The sequence below is a fragment of the Engraulis encrasicolus genome, chromosome 9, assembly GCF_034702125.1.
Source record: "Engraulis encrasicolus isolate BLACKSEA-1 chromosome 9, IST_EnEncr_1.0, whole genome shotgun sequence".
NCBI classification, from domain to species: domain Eukaryota; kingdom Metazoa; phylum Chordata; class Actinopteri; order Clupeiformes; family Engraulidae; genus Engraulis; species Engraulis encrasicolus.
This window is the reverse complement of record NC_085865.1, coordinates 56,592,074-56,600,428: the sequence shown is the minus strand read 5'-3', so window position 1 is coordinate 56,600,428 and position 8,355 is coordinate 56,592,074. Positions and strand designations below refer to the sequence as shown.

Here is an 8,355-nt window from a genome sequence, read left to right as displayed (position 1 = left end):
TTCTCCTTCTCTCTCTATCTCTCTCTTCCCTTTCTTTTCCCAACTCATTATCTCTCTATAAATCGCTTCCCCCTCTCTTTCTCCCTTTCTCTCTCTCTCTGTCCCTGCCCTCCTTCTCTTTCTACATCCCCTCCTCCCCACCTCTCTCTCTCTCCTTCTCCTGTAATAACAGCCCATAACCAGCTCTGTGCACTACAATAACACAGTTACCATAAGTGAGACGTAATGATTCGTCTGTGCGGACTGCGGAGCACACACGTTTGAGTGTGACTGTGTGGGTGGGGCGGGAGGGGGCGGGTAGCTTGGGTAAAGCCAGAGAGCATGAAAGAGAGAGAGAGGGAAATAGAGAATGTTCAGTATAGGTGTTTAGCCCGGTTCGAAGGAGACCACGTTCCACCGAGGCGTGACACTTTTTTTGTCTTTACTCCCCCGATTTTCAGTTCCAACCGGGCCGATTTTGGAATTCAGATGTGGTTCCCAGGTGTGCACGCCTGGTTCCAACTGTGGCATGTTGCCTTCTCTGTAACTGATTGAATGCAAACATCTAAATTCCCCACGACACATTTTAAAAAATCACCATGGCGTTTCTACAGCCAGTTTTTACAAGTAGGCTAGGCAATCGTCAACAAGCAATTATGTTCTTTAAAGTGACTCCGGTCCTTGGCCAAGGAATGAGTTGTCAAGGAATTGTGCTTTTAGTGGCATTATTGACCCATTTTTTCAAAAGCCAAGTAACCTATTGCTGTTATGCTATTGTCATGAAGCCTATTTTGGATGCCCCAAGTCTCCAACGTTTTGACTGGATAAATATAAACATGCACCATCTTAATCATAATGCACACTAATCAGGCTAGTCGAAGTTCACAAGCATTACATTCATTCCATTGCATTGCACATCGGTTTCCATCCGTTGGGTTTTCATATGCTACAGGTTGCTTCTTTGTTCGGCGTGACTGAATGAATTAGCAATAACGTTAATAAACAGCTTGAGTTTGGTTGCTTGCTTGATTCGTGAGTCTAAATTGGCTCTTTTCCACTGCCGGTTCTCTGGTAGGCCTACAGCTCGACACAGTGTGACTCGGCCGCCACTTTTTGCTTTTCGATTGAGCTGTGTCGTCCCCAATCGAAAAGCAAAAAGTGGCGATGGAGTCGCGCTGTGTCGAGCTGAAGGCCTACTTGAAAACCGGCAGTGGAAAGGAGCCTTTTGTGTCACGTCCTTCTTAAAAGCTGCTTTTAATAACAATGGCAACAGAGCTTAAAAATTGCGAGGGACTAGAAGTTGTTTAGACAGGGATAGCTCACTCTGTACTCTGTATTGACGGATGTTACATGCAGCGACAGAAGGAAAAAAATCAGCGCAAATGCAAATATTGCAAATGCAAGTAAGAACATGCAGACAAGAGGAGCCTGGTACGAGGTAGTAGATTTCACTGGCGGTTAGAGAGAAAGAGTGGGAGATTAGCATAAACATCTCCCAGAATATAGTTTTTGGAAGATGGCAAGTCTGGCGATTAATTTCCCTCCTGTTTCGTGACTTTTGCACTTTGTCTAGACAGAGAGAATAGGCTACAGCAGTGGTTCCCAACGTTTTTTGCCACAGGACCCCATTTTGAAGTCCCAAATTTCTGGGGACCCCATAAACATTTCTTTTGCCACCAAAAAACATGACTGAGCTAACTTGAAGGCTAAAGATGTTTGTGCAGCGCTGAAATGACCCCTTGCAGCGATGTATGCATGATTCTCTCAGGCTGAATTGTCTGGGATCTACCGCTATGCTCTTGAACTGTGATTGGCAATGCACTAGCGGCAGTGCGGAGAGTACTTGGTCCTTGGTCAGTGGTGTTCCATTGTTCAACCCTACCACAGAGATTTGAAAAAGGAAAAGGAAAAACATGACGTTTATGTGGCATGAAATCAGTGGAGTTACTTGACATGGAGAAGAGAAACTGTGTTATACTATTTCAATAGAACAACTCCCAAACAATTCATTTAAAAATATCCATGCAAGGCCTTCATGACAAGGATGTTGTTCGTTTGTAGTGTGGTAGCTAGCTCTTGAAAATAGCGTTTGATAATAACCTATTGAGTTTCTATGGGTTCCGGCTGACAGTTGCTAGGCTAGCTGTCAATATGACCATTAAATGTATCTATTGTATTTCAAAACGGATTTTGTTTGGCATTTAACCACCTGGACTGTAAAACCTGAATAATGTAAAGGTGCCGGTATGCTTGCTGCGAGCTGTAAATTACGTGCGTCACCGCTAGCCACCGACAGCACATGTTTGCTTCAAAAGCAGTTGACCAAGACGCAAAATACTGGCGGTATCATCCAGGGGGCAGAGAGCACGCAGCATTGGGATGCGGAAATTGGGAACACAGATGGGAAAGAAAACAACAAAACAAAAAGAGGGGCTCCCTGGGCAAGGAAAGAATACCGTTACATACTACTCCTGTATGTGCATGCTCCTTTTTCAAAGTGCAACAAGGAAGTATGACAGGGTTCCCCAAACTTTTTCCTCCGGGGGCCACATTATCGTTCCTGACTGTGATCAGGGGCCGGGATCAATCATGTGGGCTGTATACTAGGCCACTGCCTGTTATAGCCATAATTTCTAGCACAAAATAGTTCATCATTACAAGTGATTTGCAAAAGAAGTGAGTACTTCACATGTTTTCAATTTGAAATACCACAGGCATTCCTTTTAATTTCTAATAACCATGTAAAAATAGCAAGGGAAGGTTAGAAAAATATGGTGATTGACAGTTTATGAGTGATACAATAGAAATGGTAGGCCTGTTTATATAACAGTGAGATGAGAAACTATCAAGACAAGAAACTTCTGGTGATTCACACTAGGTTTGTGAAAATTAAACTGTAGGAAAGCCTGTTGATAAACAAAATAAAATATTTTAAAAATATAGTTTATCATTATTTTTTTCTGTAAGGATTGCTTCTTTGGGCCAGTTCAAATGGTAAGGTGCAGAGAGGTGGAGGGCCGGTCAAAGGGGGCTGGCGGGCCGCATCCGACCCCCGGGCCTTTGTTTGGGGACCCCTGAAGTATGATCACAAATGTTTGAAATTTCGGACAAACTCAATGAGACGCTCTTAAAAGTTGCTGCCATTGTCGTTTTCATATCAAGCACACGCGTGGAACTGTGCAGTCCATATTACGATCGCCCCCAGCGAGTTTGAAGATATTGCACCTGACGCACGCATTTGGCTGCCGTGTCCAACGCGCGCGAAATTGACATTAAATATGCATGTTAATGCGTTCATGAACGAATCGTGCACGCGCTCGCGTATCTTGCAGCAAGCATACCGGCACCTTAAGAATGGTGCTCACAGGTGGAAGATAGACATAGAGGCAGAGATTTGTCAATCATGTTCAGAGTTTACTGAGGATACTCAGGTCATTACAACGATACAGCTTAAGCAGTCATATCATCGGAGAAAGGCGCATTTCTGCCCTAGAAGTAAGGTAGTTTTATTGAACTTGTCTTGTCAGTTTTGATTGGTTGTCCTGATCGGGTGATCCTGATAGAAGCTACAGAGTACGTTCAGAGTTGTTCATGATACTTTTGTAACATACCTTAACAATGGCTTATTGTGTCTGAACGTACTCTGCAACCTCGTGTTCTGTTTGTATCAAAAGAGGAATGTTCTTAGGTCTCCCGATAAGAGCACACAAGCTTGCTAGTGGTCATAATTATATATTCTATATTCCTACATCTTCCCCTGTTTAACCCATTGAGCAGCTTAATTCTAGCAAAGCGCAGCCAATGAGCAGGGCACCATGGACCGTGACCTCCCATGGGTGACCAGCCACCCTCCGGGTCACAATGCAAAAACGCCATAGGCAAGGGTCACCGAGATAACAATCCATCGCACCCACAAACCTATATCAGTGTGGAAGATTATGTGTACGTAATTAACCAGTCCATATCGATCATATTCTGCATTTATTGTAGGGTTTTTACAATTAAAACTAATTGGTGTATGAAAAAAATGACATCTCGCCACCCCACCGTCATTGAGAAATTTAGGTCCAATCCTTGCTATATAATGCTTCCTATTACCCTTTTGTATACTGAGTGTAATAAGTGAGAACTACATTTCTAGTTTCACTGATGCAGGATTGGATAAGCTCTTACACTTTGCTTCCCAAGGCGGGCTGGGTAGAGTGGGGGCCCTAGGTAGTGTGGGGGGCCGAAGTCATTTGGGCTGAGCATTTGGGCCTCACTTTAGAATAGGGACCCTTATTTCACATCTGTTTTCACACTGTTCAGGGTTTGTTCACACAGTGTACCAGGAGCTTATACACATTGTATTCTGGCCCTTACTGCTTACTCATAAATATAAATCTAGGTCTACTAGGTCCTTACTAAGGTTGTATTGGTAATAAATCCCTTATTGTGCATGAACAAGACATTTGCAAATAGGTAAATGTCTAACAACTGTCTGGTTTTGCTTAGTACATGCCTTATAAGTTACGTACACAGGCATTAATATTGTATGTGTAATATGGTGAAGCTGCTAATTTCACCAAACTTCCCCGTGCAGGGTGTGACCAAGGAAATGATCCAGGAGGCAGGTGATTGGAGTTGAAAATACAAAGTGTAATTTTATTATTTACAATAAATATTAAAAGAAAGAAAAAAGACAGGATTAACCTAAAACTGAGGTTGTCTGGCCAACAATGTTCATACAAACGGCTCAATAAAACACAAGGCTTCACTAAACCACAAAACACACGGTGACCCCCAAACCCGCGTCTAGTCTATGAAAACACTGCAAACCTGTATACTATGAAAACTTCACGGCAAGTTAAGCATGCAGATTACACACGCAATAATATCTCGTGATGGCAAAACGTGAGCTCCTCTGTACACGCTGGACCAGAGCCTCGGTTAAAACAACAAAAGAAAAGAATAACACAAAATAATTTGTCTAACAAAAATGGGGAATTTAAAAGACTATCGTGGTTTAGAGGCTGCCTAACATGAAAGGACAAACTGCGCGTAGAGCGCGAGGGGAGAAAGTTAACTGATGTCTACACTGAGAGGGGATAAGCGGCACAACACTCGTGCGCTGTCGCTGCTGGAATAAAACCAAATACACATGATAAATACACAGCAAATAACACTTGACATTGGGTAAGAGTGTTCGATGGAATTAAAACAGTAGGTACCTGTCACTGTAAGTGAACGCTGTGGGCATCTCAGGCTGGCAAGCCGACCCATCCATGCGTGCAAACTTCTTTCTGTTTTTTTCAACACATATACCAAGCATGAGCACTTGTACACCATCACACATCACAAGTGGCAAGGGGGAAACTGATCAATCATGAAGACAGAAAAGGGTCACTACCTGACGGTGATTCACTCGCAGGCGTCTTTTCGATACTGGACTGCTGGCACTGGTAAAGTGCTGTGCGGAAGGACGCCTTTTCGTTACGAGGCGACCCAGTGACTCCAAATTGCCAGTGGTTACCTTATGTCGGAAGAACCTTAGGTTGCAACCGCAGTAACTCCTGGCTTCAGTGCAAACGTTGCAACCTTAAGGGGGGTTTAGAGTCGCGCGTTCGCGGGGGTTCTGCACAGAGAATGAGCCACAGCGCCCCCCTGTGCAGCGACAAAACGACCCCTGGCTGCAGTACACGCATGTTTCTCCCAGGCTGAAATGTCCGTGAGCTGAGCTATGCTTGAAGACGGTGATTGGTCAATGCGCTTACGGCAGTCCGGGGGGAACTCAGCCCTGATAGGTCAGTTGTGTTCTATTCTTCTACCCTACCGCGGAGGTTTGAAGGAAAACGAAAAACACGATGCAGATGACTTGGCAGGAAATCACTGGAGTTTACTTGACAGGGAGAAGAGAAACTGTTTTTTATTTCAGTAGTACAACTTCCAAAAAATCAATTAGAAATATCCATAAAAGGCCATCATGGAAATGATATGTTTGTAGTGTGGTAGTAGCAAAGAAGCCTCTCTGTTCTTTTGTAGTGTGGCAGCTAGCTCATTAAAAAAGGGTTCGCTAATGTCCTGTAGAGTTTGAATGGGTTTGGCTGACAGTTGCTAAGCTAGCTGTTAATTAGATAGGCTATCTATTGTATTTAAAAATGGCTTTTGTTTCATTTAACCACCTCAACTGTAAAACATGAATAAAGAGAGACTCTTGTATTCTATCATCCATGTCTAATTACGCCACAACTTTTTAAATTAATAGCAAGAAGCCTCTTTGTTGATACAGTATATAGTACAAGTAGTGTGGCTAGCTAGCTTCTAAAACAGGGTTCGCTAATGTCCTGTAGAGTTTGAATGGGTTTGGCTGACAGTTGCTAAGCTAGCTGTTAATATGGCCATTAGATGTATTGTATTTAAAACGGCTTTTGTTTGGCATTTTAACCACCTGAACTGTAAAACATGAATAAAGAGAGAATCTTGTATGCTATCATTCATGTCTAATTACGCCACAACTTTTTAAATTAATAGCAAGAAGCCTCTTTGTTAGTGGTAGAATTACGTTTCAGGTGGCTAGTCAACTAGCTTTGAGTTTGTAATGACTGATTTAGCTGGCTAGCTACTACTAGGCCCCAGGTGTGAATGGCCATTCATGCTGTCTATTGTCTTTTAAAATGGCGTTTGTCTTGCATTTAATCTCATGTAGTACTTGACCAAAAATAAACTGATGTTGTACCATCTAATTATGCCCCAACTTTTAGAAGTAGGCTACTAGTGGAATATTACGTTTTACATAGCCAGCTGATTAGCTTTGTGATTCATTCTAGGGACTGGGCTCAACTGAATGAGTTAGTTCGCCCCCTGTTGTCACGGAGGGGAATTGACGTCATTAAAATCTCCTCCTCCCTCCCCCCTTGCCCCACTCTTGAATTTTCGGCGGGAAAAAAACACCACGCCCTTTCGCACGCATTCGCATGTAGGTCGACTATGAGGCAATACCCCCCGCTGACAGTACGTCTATGCTTTACCCCGCAATCGGCACCGCGTGACTATGCATCAGCCTTTAAGCTACAACTGGGGCATGTTACTCCCTGTACCATAACACACGGCACGGCGGCCCCAACTCACAAGAGCATCTATGCTCTGTACACAAGCATGTAGCGCCAGGCTACAGCTGGCGCAACCACCACGCTCCGCGTAAAGACTGTGAAGCCATTTCTGTCGTCTCTTTATTTTTCCCTTATTCTTCTCGTGACTCTGATTTCAAGAGCACAGCATTACTTAGCGTCAGTGCTCCCTCCACTGGGAGGGAGTGTATGTGTGTGCGTCAAAGGGTGTGTGTGTTTATTAACGCGTTTGGGTTGTGTGGTCATAAAACAAACTAAAACCAGTAGGGCGCTACGCCCGGTCACATATGTATTAATTCTAATAGATGTATCCCTAAAATAAAAGTGTTACCAAAAAATAAACTATGCCTATAAACCTGAACATGAAACTGTGCATTTCCCCAAATGAAAGGCACACACCCATACCACAAAGAAGATTCTCAATCTCTATGTTTACATGAGACATTTAATTCCGAATTAACTCCATTTAATTCTGAATAAAGCTTAATTCCGCTTTGAAAAACGTCATGTAAACACCTCTTCATTCTGAATTAAAGGAAATATCAAAGTAAACTTGGAGGAACTATTTAATTCTGAATTATTCATTCTGAATTAAAAACATCATGTAAACATGGTGAATGACTCCATAGTGGAGCCAGGTTATGGAGGTTAACTGGTCCACCCATACACAAAATACAGTGAGGAACAGCATACCTGTTGAGCTCCACAGAGCTCCACCCAAAGTGTAACCAAACTTAACAAGTATTAAAACATAGTCGGATAGTTAAGCTTACTTTGCCATGCTTTCACCATTCATTTTGTTGTTATCTTAATTGGCCGCAGTCAGCAAAAAAAGGAGAGAGAGAGAGAAAAAAAGGGATTAGGGGTATTACACACTAGAGCAGTAAAGCGCCCGTGGCGGACGCGATTTTTACCCGCGTCGGCGAAAATAGATTGAAACATATCTGTCCTTACACACCAAACGGCGGTAGTCGCGTGTCAGCGACTGAAAATATTGCACAGTGTATGCCCGGCTTAAGCAGAAAGACTCGTCTAGCTCTAGAAGGGACGTCTGGCTTTGTAGTCGTCTTCGGAGGTTTAGGAGGCTTGTTTGACAGCCTATTAGTTGCTGAATTGGTTTAAACACAGGAGTGGCTTAATATTTTCGCTGGAAGCAATATTTTCTTATTGTCCAACTAATATGTATACTTTGGCTCAGGAGAGCTCTGTCTTGCGACCACCTAGCCCAACGTCATAACCGGAACCCGGTTAACTCCAAAGAATAGTCTAA

The 8,355-nt window shown here is 43.2% G+C and overlaps 1 long non-coding RNA gene across 1 annotated transcript; it reads right to left on the bottom strand.

Moving 5' to 3' along the window:
• Positions 1 to 4,594: 4,594 nt before the first annotated feature.
• LOC134455243 (uncharacterized) lies at positions 4,595 to 5,556 on the bottom strand. The gene is made up of 3 exons (XR_010036085.1): positions 5,369 to 5,556; positions 5,190 to 5,261; positions 4,595 to 5,098 (listed from the first exon to the last, which is right to left on the bottom strand). It is a non-coding gene; the product is annotated as an uncharacterized LOC134455243 (long non-coding RNA).
• Positions 5,557 to 8,355: the final 2,799 nt, after the last annotated feature.